Genomic DNA, 17848 nt, shown 5'->3' with positions numbered 1-17848 from the left:
CCACAATAGCGTGGTTTCCAAACTATGGTTTTTCCACAATAGCGTGGTTTCACAGCTCAAACGACCACATGATTTTCATTAAATGACGTCATGATGGTAGATAAGACATGGTAGGAGACTTTTCAACAGTGATTGTCCGGAACGCGAGATTGTCTAACTTTTTACCGTTTTCACAAAACGCAAATGTCAAAATGATTCACTATAAAATGGGTTCAGACCACGTTTTATAAGCCGCAAATATCCTGTTTCAATTAATAATAAAACGTTGAAGTAGAATTTAATTTTAGTTGGCACCATTCATACTAAGTGTTAGTATTAACTGCATTGTGTAATGTATAAAATACGAGTGAAGCAAAGCTATGAAATAGAATGATGTAAATATATGTACAATATATGTACGAAAGATGTTAAGGAATATGCGATTCCTTCATGTTACTATAGCTAATCTGTCATGGCATTATATAATGTTTTTCAATGTTGTAGTTTCACACGTAGTTCACATTATGTCGGTTTCCACAGAAACAAAGGTTAACTGTTACACAGTTACCAGTGCGAGTAAATGAAACAATACTGAAACAAAAACACATCTATTCACGTCGTGGAGCCAGTCTCAGAACATTCCATATAAACATAAACAGAGTTTTCACAATTTCTTCACCAGCTCAACAAAGACGAAAACCTTATTTAAACAACAACTAAACACTTACCCATACCTACACACTTGTGAAAAGGGTGACACGGCAACAGACACAATAGGAAATAGAAACGTTCCCACTCAAGGACCCCAACTTTGTTGATGCAGCCGAGGAACGACAAGCTTCAAATACGTCCCTGACAAGCATGATGACTTTAAGTAGTGTTTGTCTATGAAGACGTGAAAGCACAGAAGCATACACGTGTGGAGAGACCCCCGTGGCTTACATTATTTTAGCGTGTACTCACATACCCCCGGGAACATCTGTCTCTCTGTTACAGGGAGAGACGGTGTAGGTTTGGAGGCGAGTATCTGTATGTAGCTAGACTAACATTTTGCAACGGGTCAGATGAGTTTGTCTATGCTTAAATCAATTTGAAACCAAGATTGACCAATCAGAATCAAGTAATTTCCAAATTCATGGTAGAATAATAAATTAACGTTTCTCAGAATAATCATTTTGAAGGTAACCTAAACAAGTGTCATTCGTGAAGTATCAACATGAACAGAACTTATTATTTGAATACACAATCTTAAGATCTAAATTGGTTCAATACATGTGTTCGCCGCACTTCACCACAGCACGACCGAATGGTTCAAGAATTACCGCTGTCAAAGTCAGCGTGTTATATTCATGAAAACTAAACACAGGTGCATTAGAAAAAATATATATACACGATAAAAATTGAATACACAGTTGGACAAGAAGTATTATTATCATCTTCAAGTGGATGTAAAGACTTGAACTTTGATGATGTCGCCAATGTTGTTGATGATGTCGCAAATGTTGTCCGCGGACAAAGACGCTCGTGTTTCCTTGAAACCTCATTGAATAAGACTATTTAAACATGTTCCAGATAAAGATGTTCTGTTGTTTGTAATATAAAACTAGTTTGAAACCCTATACACGCACCTTGAGGTAAAGTGCAAAGGCATTTGTTTTTAACATGGAAAGAGTCGCTTTTATTAGTACCCTGATTACTGAAATGGTTTTTGCCGCTCTTACTTAATTAAACGGTATCTACTCACCATAAGGTGATAATTATAAGACGAATCTTTATGTAGATGACTACGGTATGACGATAGACCTTCAGGTGGAAAGTGTAAACAGGCATGGAGATACAGTAACAACATTCAGTAAACGTCTCAGCAGCTATCATTTGCTATTCAGTCTGTGGCGGTCGGGCAGCCTAGTGGTTAAAGCGTTCGCTCGTCACGCCGAAGACCCGGGTTCGATTCCCGACGTGGGAAGAATGGTGTCCCCCGCCGTGATATTGCTGGAATATTGCTAAAAGCGGCGTAAAACCATACTCACTCACTCACTATTCAATCTGTTTTATCATTTCATCTTTCAGGGTGGACATAAATATTACATGTCAAGATACTGCCAATCAGAACATTAACGCGAGCCGGAAAGTGCCGTGAAAATATATGTCCCTTTTTCATAAATACAGTGTCAAAAGAAAACTTGAAGGTAATTGTACAAATAGGTCTTACTTCTTTACATCCTGTTTTGAAACCATGTCTATTAACGTGTTGCCCTTTAAGCCCCAAATTGGCACATCGCATTATATCACTTCCATCACTAAAACAGTTCACTGAGTGAGAGAGATTTCACTAAGTGTAAGTGAAATATAGGAAAAAGGCAGTTTCAGCAATGCAATTTACAGACGTTAACAAACATCTATCTGATGTACTACCGCATACATCCTACGGAGTGCAGGATGATGAGGATGACTCTTGGAAATCAGTGAAAAATGAGCCCGTTTCGTGTCATTGGTACACATTTCTTTTTAAGAAATGAAGAATTGCGATACGCGCCAGACGAACTGTCAGATAATGTGATAAGACGGCATAACGTACGTACCCATGTTATTAAGAGAAACCTTGACTTTCACGACTTTGACCCACAAAGGAAAGGCATGAAATTACTCGTCTGTCTCGTGGCATTCGTTAAAGGTTTATATGTTCACTAGACTTGCAGAAGACTCTAAGACAATAATTATTAGATAGACACAATACTTTTTATGGATAACAACTTCTTTAATACTGTCTAGATTATGTAATTAATAAGAACACGTTGTCCCTATAAGAGACAGGACTCCTTAGCCTTGCCCCAAGTCTGTACTGAAAGAAAAGTCCATGGATGTGTAGTAACTCATGTCTCGTATAGGGACAACTTGTTCTTATTTACATAATCTATACATTATGATCTAAACTAATAATTATTGTCTTAGCGACTTGTGCAAATGTACTGTCCACATATCTAGACTTGCCTATTAGGAGGATAAAATTACTACACAAACATGGACTTTTCTTACAATACAACCTTCGAGCAAGGCTACATATACACTTGAAATGTTCAAGACGTTCGACAATTTTCGTACGCCGTTGTCAGTTAGTTAAGCAGTAATGAAACTTTAGTGTGTCATACTGTACGTTGTTCCCGGGGAGGCGGTTTAAGATCGCAATCAGACAAGCAGGAAACAAGACCACTCCGCGTTTCTCTAACGTTAAATGCTAACAAAGCACTGCGCCCTGCGAGTCTGCAGATGTGATTATGTTGATCATTACTGGCTAAATGCAACCTCTTTAAGTGCTGGTATTCAGCCACCGAGTTGTCATCTAAACACGCAGGCTTATTAGTCCACGAAACCAATACCTCAATACACCTTCAAAGGTTTGTCTACACAGCGTTCTTTGATTACCCGAGAATACGTATGGTGGCTTACGGTGAAGTGGGTACGCGTGGGTATCAGTCAGCTGATGAAATGAGGCTGTGAATAATTACTTATGGAAGGTCAGATGAGATCTACTCCGTACATGAACGTTTTGGCGACCCCTACCATTGAAGTGAGTGAGTGAGTGAGTTGGGATTAACCCCGCTTTTAACAGTATTCCAGTTAAATCACGGCGTGTCAAGTTAATGTGGAGGGAAAGCCCCAAGTGATGCAGGTCTCAGACGTTTACCACTTCGGTGAAACCCACGAGCACGGGTATGGTGCTGACAAACCTAGAAACATAATCGGGGCGAACGGGGATTCGAACCTACAGTCATAGGTTTCTGGCGTGCCCAATTCTGCACATCGCTACTTTGCCTCTGCACAGCGAATCGCGTCGCCTTAGACGATTGGGCCACCCGTGCCCCCCTGCCATTGAATGTCATTAAAGCAATCATGTATGAAGCAAGCTGTAGGGTACTCGCCGGCTTCCTTGGCTTTAACCATAGCCGCGAATAGCCGGAATAATGCTGATGCGGCTTAAAGCAACATTTACTCACTTACTTACTCGCTGTAACCAGGCCGTTGGTTGTTTCGTTGGTTGGTTGGTTTATGCAAATTGTGTGAGTGGCGGGTACCACCGGTAGAGCAGTACATGCTTACTTTTTTCGCGATTACCTGGTGTCATGACTGATTTTCAGTGATCCATTTATATCATTTTCATCGCTACTTTGCCTTTTACTCCAATGGTGATCAAGTGTATGAAGAATAGCATTGTATCAGTATATATACAATTTTGAAAGTTCAGCAGTTGTGCTTGGGAGATTTTAATTGCCCTTAATAATAGATTGATTGAACAAAAACGTATGCTATGTTAAGTGTAGGTTTATGTTATTCTCTGGCGTTGACTTTTTTGTTTGTTTATAATTACAAATACATAGCGACTACACAGCATGGTGGTGTGTATTGACGGGTGAGTAAGTGAGTTGGGTTTAACGCCGCTTTTAACAGTATTCCAGTTATATCGCGGCGTGTCAGCTTAATGTGGGAGGAAAGCCCCAAGTGATGCAGGTCTCAGACGTTTACCACTTCGGTGAAACCAACGAGCACGGGTATGGTGCTGACAAACCTAGAAACATAATCGGGGCGAACCGTGTATTGATGTAGGAACAGGTTTTACACGAACCGTGAGGTACTGACGATGTCGCGGTGGACATATGTTCCCATGTTCCCATGACGTATGCTGCCCTTCCAGTGAAGCTGTGTCAACTGTGGATGCAACAACAGGCAGTGGCGTCCATATAGAAATCCCACAGAATGAAAGTGTTCATTATGAATGATTTGTACCAGGATCCGCGGCTTAGTGTTGGTTTGAATGCAGATTCGCCTGAAATATGATCGTTAGTTTGTCCGCACCACATCCCTTGTGGTAGTGGTAAACGTCTGCATCACTCTGGGCTGTCCTCCCACACTAAGCTGATACGCCGTGATATATACATGTATAACTGAAATACTGTTCAAAGCGGCCTAAAACCAAACCACCCACACTTGCTTCACGCATTGGACGCATGCTAATATATATATATATATATATATATATATATATATATATATATATATATATATATATATATATATATGTAACGTGTAATTAATCAGGAGCAAATCAATGACACTAAAATATTGTTATTATCATACCTTGTCAAACATGAGTGTAAAAGTAAGTGCAGCGCTGGAAATCATGAAAAGGCAATATTTTTTAAACTCGCACGCACACGCACACGCACACGCACACGCACACGCACAAGCATACGCACACGCACACGAAAAGTGCAGAAAATCTCGAACGCGACTTTCACCCCATTCACATCACCCATAAAACGTTTAAACGAGACTGGCAGATCAAAGAGTACCGATGCCTTACTAACAGTATTGAGCTACATCTTAATTGGGAAACAAGAGCCATGAAGCTAAATCGAAACGTTACATGGAGGATGTAAACGAAGCGTCGTCTTGAAATAGAATAAAAGTAAACAGAAAACATCAGTCAATGCCTCATTCCCAGAAAGACATTTCACCTAGAGACACTTGCAGTTGCATTCCTACATCGCAGTTGTCGCCATTACATTTTCTTTGGGCATAAATTCCTTACCCAAAACTTTGAAATAAAAAGAATATATGTTTGATGTATATTCCAGGCTGGCCCGAAGCGTATGGAAAAACATTCTTACTGATATACGAGAACATCGAAAATAACAGTACTAGGTCTGTGACATTAGGATAGCACAGTGAGACGCCTTGTTTCGGTACGTTGCACTTCATGACGTAATCCCTAGATGCTCGACATGCTGAGATGGGCGAAATAAAGTCATGGGTAATTAGACTGTGCTATTGATGTGGATTTATTTTAATGTGACTCATGGCATACGTAGCAGATTTTCCGCGTCTGTTTCAGATCAAATTCGGGGGATTGTTGCTGGCAATCGTTTTAGCAAGTATGTTAAACTTTTCGTTTGATTATTGGAAAAGGTTTTGTCGCTTTTATTTATGTCACGGTGTTTTCTTCTTTGGCTGAGAGGTTAGAGAAACCTGCAGCTAACGGACGTGCTTTGAACCTAACATGTTCAAGTTAACTATTGTTTTAAATTAATATCTTCTGAAATGAAAGGTTTTATTGACACTTTCAATGGTAAGAGGTACCTTTACATTTTAAAAAATAATTTGAAAACCTGAAATTCAACCTACAAGTGTTATTCAGACATGTTTTGGAAATGGTGACTTCTCATTCTGTCTACACCCAATCTGCCTTCAGCGGCACTCATTCGGCCTACAAATAATCCTGCCTATCATCATTCTGCCTACACTGAAAGAAGCTGACCAAGCTCTCAATTAAATGAGACAGTCCATTTGTTAACATATTGAAACAACAGAAACAAATTATCATTTTAGGATATTTTTAATCTCTTCTTTCATTTGGTTGGTTGTTGGTTTGTTGTTTAAGGCCGCACTCAGCAATATTCCAGCTATATGACGGCGGTCTGTAAATAATCGAGTCTGGACCAGACAATCCAGTGATTAATATCATGAGCATCAATCCACGCAATTGGGATCGATGACATGCATCAACCAAGTCAGCGAGTCTGACCACCCGATCCCTTCTTTCATTTGCATTGAATTCATATCATTATCATACATGATATCACATCATAACTGATTATACATGTATGTCCATTTGTGTCAACGTCTTTCATTTGTATAACAAACATGCATTGGTTTTCGACCGCCTTCTTCTGTTGTCTTGAACATATTAATCAGTTCAAACACACTAGGATGGGCTTTTGACAGAGATTGGGATAACCTGGAGTGCCATCTCCCAGGAAGATTATTGGTTCGCGGTCCAATGTTGCCATGCTGGTTCCACAACTTTGCTTTGAATGGTAAGTAACCATCGACTGATGTTCACCTACTCGGTAATTTCCGTAACCCTCCGCAAATGATATGAGCGTTCCTCCAAACTTTCAAGCGATACATCTTGTGCTTGGTCAAGGGGCACATGAGGCAAACATGCTGACAAGGCATTGATTGAAGTGGAAAAAAACATCCTCGGGCATCGCTGTCTGGAAAAATATATCAGCAATTGCTCGGATTGCGGCAGCTCGGATTGTTGCAGCTCGGATTGTGGCAGCTAGGATTGTGGTAGATAGGATTGTGGCAGCTAGGATTGTGGCAGATAGGATTGTGGCAGATAGGATTGTGGCAGCTAGGATTGTGGCAGCTAGGATTGTGGCAGATAGGATTGTGGCAGCTAGGATTGTGGCAGCTAGGACTGTGGCAGATAGGATTGTGGCAGATAGGATTGTGGCAGATATGATTGTGGCAGCTAGGACTGTGGCGGCTAGGATTGTGGCAGATAGGATTGTGGCAGCTAGGTATGTGGCAGATAGAATTGTGGCAGCTCGGATTGTGGCAGCTAGGATTGGACTCAGTCTTCTCCTCAACACTTTCACTCAGCTCACGGAACAGTCTTCCATATGCGACTCTCTGTCTTTTAGCCATGAGCAAATGCTACAGGGAACATTGATTGTACACATTGACTCTAGTATATATACTGGTCTAAACTAATTTGCGTCAAAGGGTTTATTTTATTATCAGTTACCATTATAATACTAATTATGTGTATTATAAACTGCAGGCAGAATGAGCTGTTACCTTTATATTCCCCGTGTTAATTCTCTTCCTCTTTGGAGTGTCGATTGGTCATGTTTATTACCCAGCCGCGGTGTAAATGACAACATTAGGCCTCATGTGGTAGTTATACAAGTTATTCACAAATCATTGTCATCATAATGGTATGTCGCGGGGTGATATAGACTTATATAGACTGGGTTGTTGTCAAATCTCTCTGAGTTATATAATTAGATTTGCCGAGCGTTATAACTGTACTAGTTATAGGCCGAATCGGGTAATCAGAAAAACACGCCGTCACTCTAAACGTTCCGATTACTCATTAAACAACTGTGACAACTTGTCTGTAGCTTTTCAATTTATTTACAGCGTAGATTTTACACTTATTATTGGTTTTTGTAAATTATATGACGCCATAATAATTACGCTGGAGTCATAACCAGCCCTTGGTTTCCATGTGGATGGATCTGTGTATTTGTATGTGTCCTCTAAACAACGACAGATTATTGACAAGGACCGAGTTCTCTTGAAACGTGGTATGTGATCATGTGATAGATTTATTATATCAGGAAATATACATGCATATACACCCACAATGACATATTGCGATTACTGGAGAGACGCCATTCCTGCAGCGTCTGTATGTTGTAAGTTAGCGGGAGTGAAGTGAGGTGGGACTGAAGGCAGTTGGTATCACTCTCTGACGGAATGTGGTGACTCCCACTCCCGAGGTCCTACCATGTACAAGCCCCAGTCAGCGACTGCCACTGCATGGCGATATTTGGCAACGATGTATGTTGGAACGACATATGTAGAGATTGCTTAATGGTTCTAGCAACAACAAAAATTCGAACGCAAACAAACACACAGACACCCTCTCTCTCTCAAATTTATACACACACTTACACCACATCGAATCTCACACACGCACGCACACTCGCACGCACGCACGCACTCATACACGCGGAGCTAAATTGTTATATCTTTCAATACGTAACGCCAGTATGAATCTTGATTTATGCCCATGTCCACTGACGTCCACATTAACACCAATAGGTACCAGTCACCAACAGACTTGTATAATTATATCTCTATGGCTTCCTTCGTGCATACTTCTTTGTCGGATTCGATTGTCGTCTGTGTGTACTCGGGGATTTAGTCGACACTAATGTTATACACATACTCCTGATGTATGTCGCATACCAGATTGCATCTCCACCTGTCTCCGCATGAATGGCTGGGATTGTCATAACAAAGCTTCACATCTTAGGTTCCGTCTAGCTGTTTATTCTATCTACCGATGAACTAAGTTCATGTATGTCGAAAGGGAAGTAGAAATGTCGAAAACATACGTTCTTCTTTATAAACCATCAAATAACTTTTTGTTTATCTAATTGACAAAAGCCATTATACACACCATGGATAATAGGATTTTCACACACTGAAAGACTCAAAGACTAAAAAAGCAATGTAGGAAACTATGTGGCAGCAGAATTTGGATGTTGGAATCCGAGTCCTATGTAAAGTTGACCTTGACCTTACTTTCACGAGGTAATTAACCGTTTCGCAACACCAGCTGGCATCACTGCCCTTGCATCTGACGTTCTGAATCAGTGATAGCGTTTGAGGAAGCTCACATAACTTGCTTCTAAATCTCTGTTAATCCACATGTCTTCTTGGTCCTTTATATTCAAAATCGGAGTATTCTTTAAATGTCTCTTTCATAACCCTTATTTTAAATAGTTTCTGTGAATTTGACTTCAGTTTGACTTTGTTAACAATATTTCACTATTTCTGTGTCGTATAATGTCCTCGCTCACGACTAGACTGTGGATCGAAGGGTTAGGAAATATTTCCTCGTACGCCGATAATGTGGCACGTGCTCATGCTATCAACCGCTGGTCCAAACTCGAAAACTTAAGGGCTGATCTATCTGGAATATTGCTCGATGGATCGTTAAACAACATTGACTCTCTGAAACAATTGGTTTTGGAAAACTATGTGAATACCTGTATAACAGGTTTGACAGAAGACGTTATTATGAAACACCCGTAAATCTGTGAATCCTTTTCTAGTACCACACTATTTCATATGTACATTGTATATGGCTAGTGGCCTAAGCGGAACTAAAAGATTTGACTTCAAGAATGGACTTGACTCATTCTGTTGACTTATGTAATTCGAAATCCCGAAATCAATACTGTTAGTGTATGTATTTTGCAAGTTTAGCATATCCAGTTAGTTACGTTCAACCTTTATACAATGTAGACGAAGGGATGCTAATGTGCATACAGGGATGATTATCCGAGGTACAGGACACGCTATGAATATATTCATGTTGGCAGACGCATTGAGGCAGGTGCTCGTGCAGCTGACGAACAACGATTAATATATTATTTATAGGCATCCATTTTCAAGCACTGGTTAATGTGGATAACGATCACAAAAAGCTGCATTTGGATCCCTGCAGTGCTTTTTCTGCATATGCGTACAGTAAACAGATTTCTTTGCGTGAAGATTTACGTGCTCACCAACTGATGATTGGACACTCAGCGTGACGTTGCCCTCCTAATGACGTTGTTGGCGTTATGCCGTTTCATGCTGCGCCCGATGCAGACGTCCTCAGTACATCACTCCCCATAATTAACGCTTGCTGTCTCAATAGGTCACATCATAACCTCAAAAACGTCTGTTTGGGGAAGTTGGTGAATGTGTCTGTTTGTGTTCTGGTGCTTATAAATCCTGGCATTCGCTGTTGGTTTACTCCAGGGATGTACGACTGGCGAGTGTTTCTTTAGGTTAAGGCAATATACACTAAGTCTCCCGAAGCCTTTAATACGTGCAGTTAAGAATAACGTTGCAATCTGGAAATCATCTACTAACCATAATGATATGATAATCATCGGTGGCGATTAGAATTGTTGTTTGCAGACAAACATAATTTCGGTAATTCGACTTTGAAGTGATTAAATTATAACGAGAAAACCTTATCCGTTGTTAAAAGAAATTGTAAGGAAGGCGCCATGACGTTATGTAAAGAATATATTTCGAAACTGTTTTCTGAAACCCCCCAAAACTGATTGAAATTGAAGTGATATACATTGTACTTGACTGATATGATTTATTTTAGATAACTTCTGGTGGGTTCATATCGTTCCTGAGTATTATCACATGAAGCAAGATACACTGTATGGACCGGTCGGATGGTAACAAAGTGTGTTTACAAATCACGGCGTTATGTAAGGCAAGTGTATCCTCCTCCCGACAATAACGGTATGAGTAGCTCAAAACAGACGAAGAAGGACATACTTCAAAGTATCTTTCCCTTTCACACTGTTGTACATCTTATTTAGGAAAAAAACAACACCAAGACATATTTCCAGATTTTACCCTCATTCTGCCTACAGTTTATAATACACATACATTAATTAGTTATATTAGGGGATCAGTTTCACGTGTCTGAATGCTCACTGAACACACGTCCTTCGATTCCCATTATAAACTAATCCCTTTAACAGAAATTATAAAACAATATGATACAAATGTTACACAAATGGACATAGATGTATAATTACTTGTCATGTGATATCATGTTTGATACTGATATGAATGCAATGCAAATAAAAAATGAGAATGAACATCTTCTTAAATGATAATTTGTATCTGTTGTCAATGTATTAACAAATTAACTATCTCATTTAATTGAGAGGTTGTAGGCAAAATGAGCGCAGGCAGGATTATATGAGTGGGCAGAATGCGTGCCACTGCAGGCAGAATGAGCTGTAGGTAGAGTGAGTGTAGGCAGAATGAGTGCAAGCAGAATGAGCTGTAGATGTATTCATTGTGTAAAGCCAAATGGACGAGGTTTTAGACGAAGCCATAAGTACTTGCAATTGTCACGGTTTGTTAATTTAGCTTCGGCATTTAATAGCTAAATACAAGTCTTTTTGTATTGAGATAAACTTCAAAAGGTTTTATGGTAGGTAGTCATGTGGAGGACATTTCAAATTTGACTCATCAGTGACAAGAATGATGCCCGATGCAATTCCCTATTTTCACTTGTACCATATATTCCCGTGTTTTTCGGGTGAACAATTGACTTGCCTTTGCATGTGTGTTTATGACTGTTGCCACAGTTGTGGCAGGATACGTCCTTTCGCGAACACCTGGTATCATCACGACTTGATAGTGATTCATAAACACATGCTAATGATATAGTCGGAATCGTACAATCGACTCTGCTTTTGGCAGAGATTTCTTCTGAATATGGAAAGGGTTTTGTTGCTATTAATATGTGCCGCATTACATCTGATAAATGTTGGGTATAGAGTAGGTATACATTACACAATAGTTGTGTGGTTCATGAGAATGAGAATTGGACATTCAGTCATCAGTTGCATGTCGTAGGCTCAAGACCGCACTAAATGTATAGGTAAGGCTTAAATATGTCCAACTGTTAATTTAGAAATTTCAGAGGAACGTTTCTTCTACCATGTGAACATGTGAAAAAGATGTATCATCTCGCTACATGGGGAAAGTATGTGCGTTATTGATGCAATGCAAAGCTGCCACGTCATTATGGGGGAATGTGAAGGACACGTTGGCTGCAAATCTATCAGGCAGACACTTATTACCAACATGACAAGTGGTATGTCAGGGAACCTGTACATCCAGGCCAAGGTTAAGGATCAGTTTGCTGGATGGGAGTGTCTGTGTAGTTATAGTTTACATTGTCAGTGAACTAACTGTTGTGTTATATATACACAGGCCGTTGGATTTCTCTAATGCAGCTGAATGTCTTCAATTCGAAATTATTTTCCCGGTACATCTTCTAAGACGATGGAACCGTATTGTCTCGGCAGAATCACTAATGACTCTATGGTCTACTGTCGGCTCTAAGGTATATCATTGACGCTATGATCTACTAGTTGCATTGTGTCTCTGCACGTCAGCGATGTCACACAGGATATATAGAATAAAACAAACACCACTATAGACTCTATAGTCTACTATCGGCTCTATGGTCTACTATTGGCTCTATGGTCTACTATCGACTCTATGGTCTACTATCGACTGTATGATCTACTATTTACTCTATGGTCTCCTATCGAGTCTATGGTCTACTTTCGACCGTGTGGTCTCCTATCGAGTCTATGGTCTACTATCGACCGTGTGGTCTCCTATCGAGTCTATGGTCTACTATCGATCGTGTTGTCTACTATCGGCTCCACGGTCTACTATTGACTCCTTGGTCTACTATTGACTCTATGGTCTACTATCGACCGTGTGGTCTACTATCGACTCTATGGTCTACTATCTACTTTCTGGTCTACTATCGACAGTGAGGTCTACTATCGCTCTATGGTCTACTATCGGCTCTATGGTCTACTATCGACTCTAAGGTATACTATCGACCGTGAGGTCTACTATCGGCTATATGGTCTATTATCGACTCCTTGGTCTACCATCGACTCTATGGTCTACTATCTACTTTCTGGACTAATATCGACAGAGAGGTCTTCTATCGGCTCTACCACTGACTCTAAGGTCTACTATCGACTCCTTGGTCTACTATTGACTCCATGGTCTACTATCGACCGTGTGGTCTCCTATCGAGTCTATGGTCTACTATCGACCGTGTGGTCTACTATCGACTCTATGAACTACTATCGATCGTGTGGTCTACTATCGACTCTATGGTCTACTATCGACTCTATGGTCCACTATTGACTCGATGATCTACTGTCGACCCTGTGGTCCACTTTTGTGTCGAAGTTCGGATAACTCGAACTACAGTTACCAAAAGATCACTGTAAATAAGTGACAATCAATGTAGACAAATTATTGACCTAGGCTGGTATAACGTACTCTGTGTAGTCTTTAATGGACAACAACACTATACCTTACTCATAAAACTGTTAAAAGCGGCGTTAAACCCAACTCACTCACTCATAAACTCATAAACCCATAAACTCGACGAAATTGAGTTAAGATCATATTGGGGTTTTTTTTATTCTGGAGAAGCAGCATTAGTATGTTTACCTATATACCCTAATTACATCCCTACGCCCACCAAACCTGCTCATGTTAAGATATGAGACAAACGTCCCCGGAAACATTCATTTGACACATATCACTAAATATCTAACCGCTAACCATAGGATCACGTCCGATAATTTTCATAACATTTTCTAAACGTCCGCACGCCTTTGGATGAGTGAATGTGTGAATTTGTTAGGTTTAACGCCGTTTGGAACACTATTTCAATTCTGATACAGCAGTGTAACATGGAAGAAAACCAGGTCGTACACCTTAACCGCTATGGATAAACCCATGAGTATATGCATGGCGCCAACAAACCAAGGTTCATATTTGGGACAAATCTGGATTCGAACCCACGATCAGCCAACCTTAACAAAGCTCAACGAACACAACAATGCATGTCGAATTGTGGAGACTGTAACCACGCACTCCCGAATCTCTGCTGCGGTTAAGGCATACATAACCACCCCGAAGATTCGAACACAAATAACACGTTTATTTGAAAAGTGACAATAGTAAAGGACCAAACGGACCATCACAAAACATCGTCCTTTCCAGATTATAAATATTTTCAGTTCGATAGCCTGGGTCCCTTATCATAACAGAAAGCATGTAGTCCATTCATATCTACATCGCTTGTTATACGTCCTATCTTCATACACTTTCGATTTTTCTTACCGTGAAATCGATGCAGCCAGCCAAGAAAACAAACACCCACCGTAGCACTGTTGCTTGAACAGCTGCTCGCATGGGAAAGTAGCCATCTCGTACATTCAGTGCATGTGGCGCTAATTGGACACACTTGCACATGCTCCCATGCTAGCTTCGTGATAATGTGGCATATGCTGTGATTGAAATAGCTGACTAATGCATGCTACGTAATAATGTTCTAATAATTTGAAACTGAAAAGTACAGATATATGTGCATTTGTGAAAACGTGGATTATACATATACAACAACTAGAACTTTTACATGTGGGTTAATGATGACGGAACGCCGATTTGATCAGAATCTATCACGGAATGTTAGCGTCAGGTGAAATAAGCCCACTGTGACACATTTCTTACATGTTTAACCACTTTGACATGATTACTGGCACTGCAGGATTCATAAATGGGGCGAATGTAGGATTCGAACATAATATCAATAACAGGTGACACGGTGCTGCCATATCAAGAATCATTAAGGGGCCGATTAGGGATTCGAACCAATTAGCAATAACAACTAAAGGTCAAGTCCCAGCAATGACACAGACCCAGTATGTGTTCTTTACTGACATTATTATCGGGACTATTGAACTACGCCTCCATCCCATCTATATTGTGGTTCCAAAACAAAGCATTGGACAAACTGCACATGATTTAAACCTAGGTCTCCAAACCAGACAGTATGATAAAATATAGGTAAATCTAGGCACCTAGAATAGACACAGAAATGTCATGTAAACTATATCATAGACTAAAGGTCCACATGACATTGTCTCTTATCTCACGCGTTCAGGTTCACTATAGTCATGTGCACATCGGTGCCACCTCGTAGACGCTAGTAATACTCAGTTATACATATGCATGGTTATAGCATACAAGCTAGATTACATTCAATACATGTGCCCTTTGCCGACTACCAATGAGAAGAGAATTTCTTACCTCATGGACACACATGTCTATTATGATGTTACAACCTACATGTATAGGTATGTATGTGAGGTTCTGCTGCCATGGCGACCCTTATATGGATTGTTTAATTCACAGTTTGTGCCCCCACTGATGAGTAAGTGTGATACTCAACAGTTTATAGGTGCATCCATACGCTCTGCGAAAACATTTACTGCGTCCTGTCCTGACGCACTGTGGTAACAACATGCTCTGTGGATCATTGTGCGGGGGCGTGTTCAACCAGTGATAGTTATCAGTGTATCCTTCTTATAGCGATAAGTCCGTTTGTTCAGAGGAAACACGTTAAGGTAGTTGCTGGTCGTTGGTCTGTATGACAACTTTCGAGCACGTATCGTGGTGATAAACCAACGGTCATAATCGGGCGATGTTTGTCTTCGAACCCACGATATGCGGCCACCTTAGCCAACGGAATGAATGAACGAGCTGAACGTAAGTTATACCGACAACCATAACAGTTATGTGTCAACTTATCCAGAGTGCGAGACAAGCGAGTTTCTATATTATACCATACTGTCGATGGGGATTCTACATGACCCATAGCCTCTTATGGTCCTATACGATAAACCAAGTTAATACCGTTTCAATGTATTGTTGTCATATCCATCCATGTAGAATTGACCGCATCCGCGGAGAGCGGAAGGTCCGGGGTTCGATCCCAAAAGACGTTAAAAGATGGTACTTGTTGTTACCCTGTCTGGCGCTCGGCATAAAGGGGCTAAAACAAGGACTGGTCGGCTCGGAGTCAGTATACTGTGTCTTAGTGGAGTATTGATGTTAAACTGCGGCATGATATCTCAGTGAGCTAGCACTGTAAATCGGCATCAGTCCTGACTAGTACAAGCAGCCAAACACACACACAAGTGCAATCATCTTTGACGCGACGTTAAACCCCATTTCACCTCACCTCACCCGTATAAAATCATCCTGAAAATATGAATGGATGTACCTGCTTGTAATGAGACTGCAAGACTGTGTTTGTTGTGTATACAGAGCCACTTCATATATACACTACATGGCATTTGCCGTAACAGTGCATGCAACGTAAACAAACGTTGTGTTCTAACAAAACGGGAAAACTACATTTTTCAACATATAAGTATTATCAGTATTAAAGATATTTAACCTTCATTCTGCAACCAACAGGAATTTTACAAACCAAACAACAAAAGGCGGTGCAAACAGTGTATATTAGTTACCACTCGGAAAACTGACCAATGAATGTCTACACAAATATTCCATTGACTTTGTATGGTAAGTTTAGTGATCATGTTTAGTTAGTACTGCTGTACAGCGTTAGGAAACTTACTATTTGTATGTTTAAATGGTAGTTAAGAAAAAAGATTATTTTATGAACGTTTAGCGCAATCAGTGTACATAATAGGACCCCTTCATGTCGAGGGAGCGGTGTACAATATGTAGTAATTGCCTACAGGGATAAATGTCATGTGTATATCAGGCTGTTGATTTATAGGAAACATATTTAGTCGTAGCTGCTGAACCTGTTGCTGCGAACATATTGACGTCACGTCCAGTCGATACTTGTATGTACCTCTGTGGCTACCAGGGCACTGCACCACTTCCCACTGGTTCGCGACAACCATACATCTGATGAAGGTATATATTCGAAACAATTCTCATTTGCATAAATTATTAAAAAAACTCTCATCTGAATATGCCCACATGACAAAACAGAGTATTAATTATGAAAATAATGCTTAATACTATTGACGAAATAATTCGCGTGCCACATTATAAATACACAACAAGCAAAATGGTAATTTAAAAACTAAATCACTTACAAAACTATGAATGCAATATGGTATAATTAGCAAAAGCTTCCTACTCACCTAATGATAGAACAGTAGATAACGGGTACTCCTTTGGGACTTAACACAATGCCAAAGTTTACAAACTTTCTAGGTGGCTGGCAGACATACAGAGCTTTATACAAGCTCAGCCAACATGTGTTTGTGTTCTCGCCAGTCAAGTGAGGCAGATGCATACGTTGACACGCAAGCCTTCAGTTGTTGAGCATGAGCTGATGGGAGCACCAATGAAATGCAACCACAGACTATCTCGACGCCAAGACCTTGCCAGCATTCGGGAAACTAAGACATGAATGCTCCGATGCGGAATGCGTGTACTAGCGGCTACGAGCGGTCGTGTGCGGATTATATGCTTGTTGAAATAGGTACTATAAGGTTAAGACACTCTGATGAGGTATGTTGCCGGTGTGGTGCTGGGTGATGCTCCAGCACTTGAGTTGACGATTGTCGTAAAAGATTGCGATACGGTTGTTGCAAAACTTAGAAAGTCGTGATGGAATTCGAACCACTTGTGTTTTTACGACTCCAGTCAAATTGAACCTAGGTTTCATGTTAAGAGCAGATTGTGTTCACATATGGAGGCAGGAACCACCCTATTGCCCTATCTCGATCCCTTAAAATCGAAAATAAGAAAACGGGATATTCATTACAAGATTTCGAAACATAATCCTAGACACAGTAGGTTGTTTTTATTACGTACTTTT

The 17848-nt window shown here is 40.3% G+C and overlaps 1 protein-coding gene across 5 annotated transcripts in view; it reads right to left on the bottom strand.

The window, feature by feature from the left end:
- LOC139464044 (uncharacterized) overlaps positions 1-17358 on the bottom strand; it is a 31036-nt gene extending 13678 nt beyond the window's left edge. The window contains exon 1 of one of the 5 annotated variants that reach the window (XR_011653088.1): positions 17166-17358. The gene's annotated coding sequence lies outside the window, so the exon portion shown is untranslated. Of the gene's footprint in view, positions 1-707; positions 729-14319; positions 14403-15288; positions 15364-17165 lie in introns of those variants that run through there. The other 4 variants (XM_071245565.1, XM_071245567.1, XM_071245566.1 and 1 more) reach the window with 4 other exon arrangements.
- Between the last annotated feature and the right edge of the window lie 490 nt (positions 17359-17848).

The sequence above is a fragment of the Haliotis cracherodii genome, unplaced genomic scaffold (genome assembly GCF_022045235.1).
Source record: "Haliotis cracherodii isolate W230 unplaced genomic scaffold, xgHalCrac1.p SCAF_16, whole genome shotgun sequence".
Lineage (NCBI taxonomy): Eukaryota > Metazoa > Mollusca > Gastropoda > Lepetellida > Haliotidae > Haliotis > Haliotis cracherodii.
The sequence above is the reverse complement of the archived record's forward strand: the minus strand, read 5'-3'. Positions and strand labels throughout refer to the sequence as shown.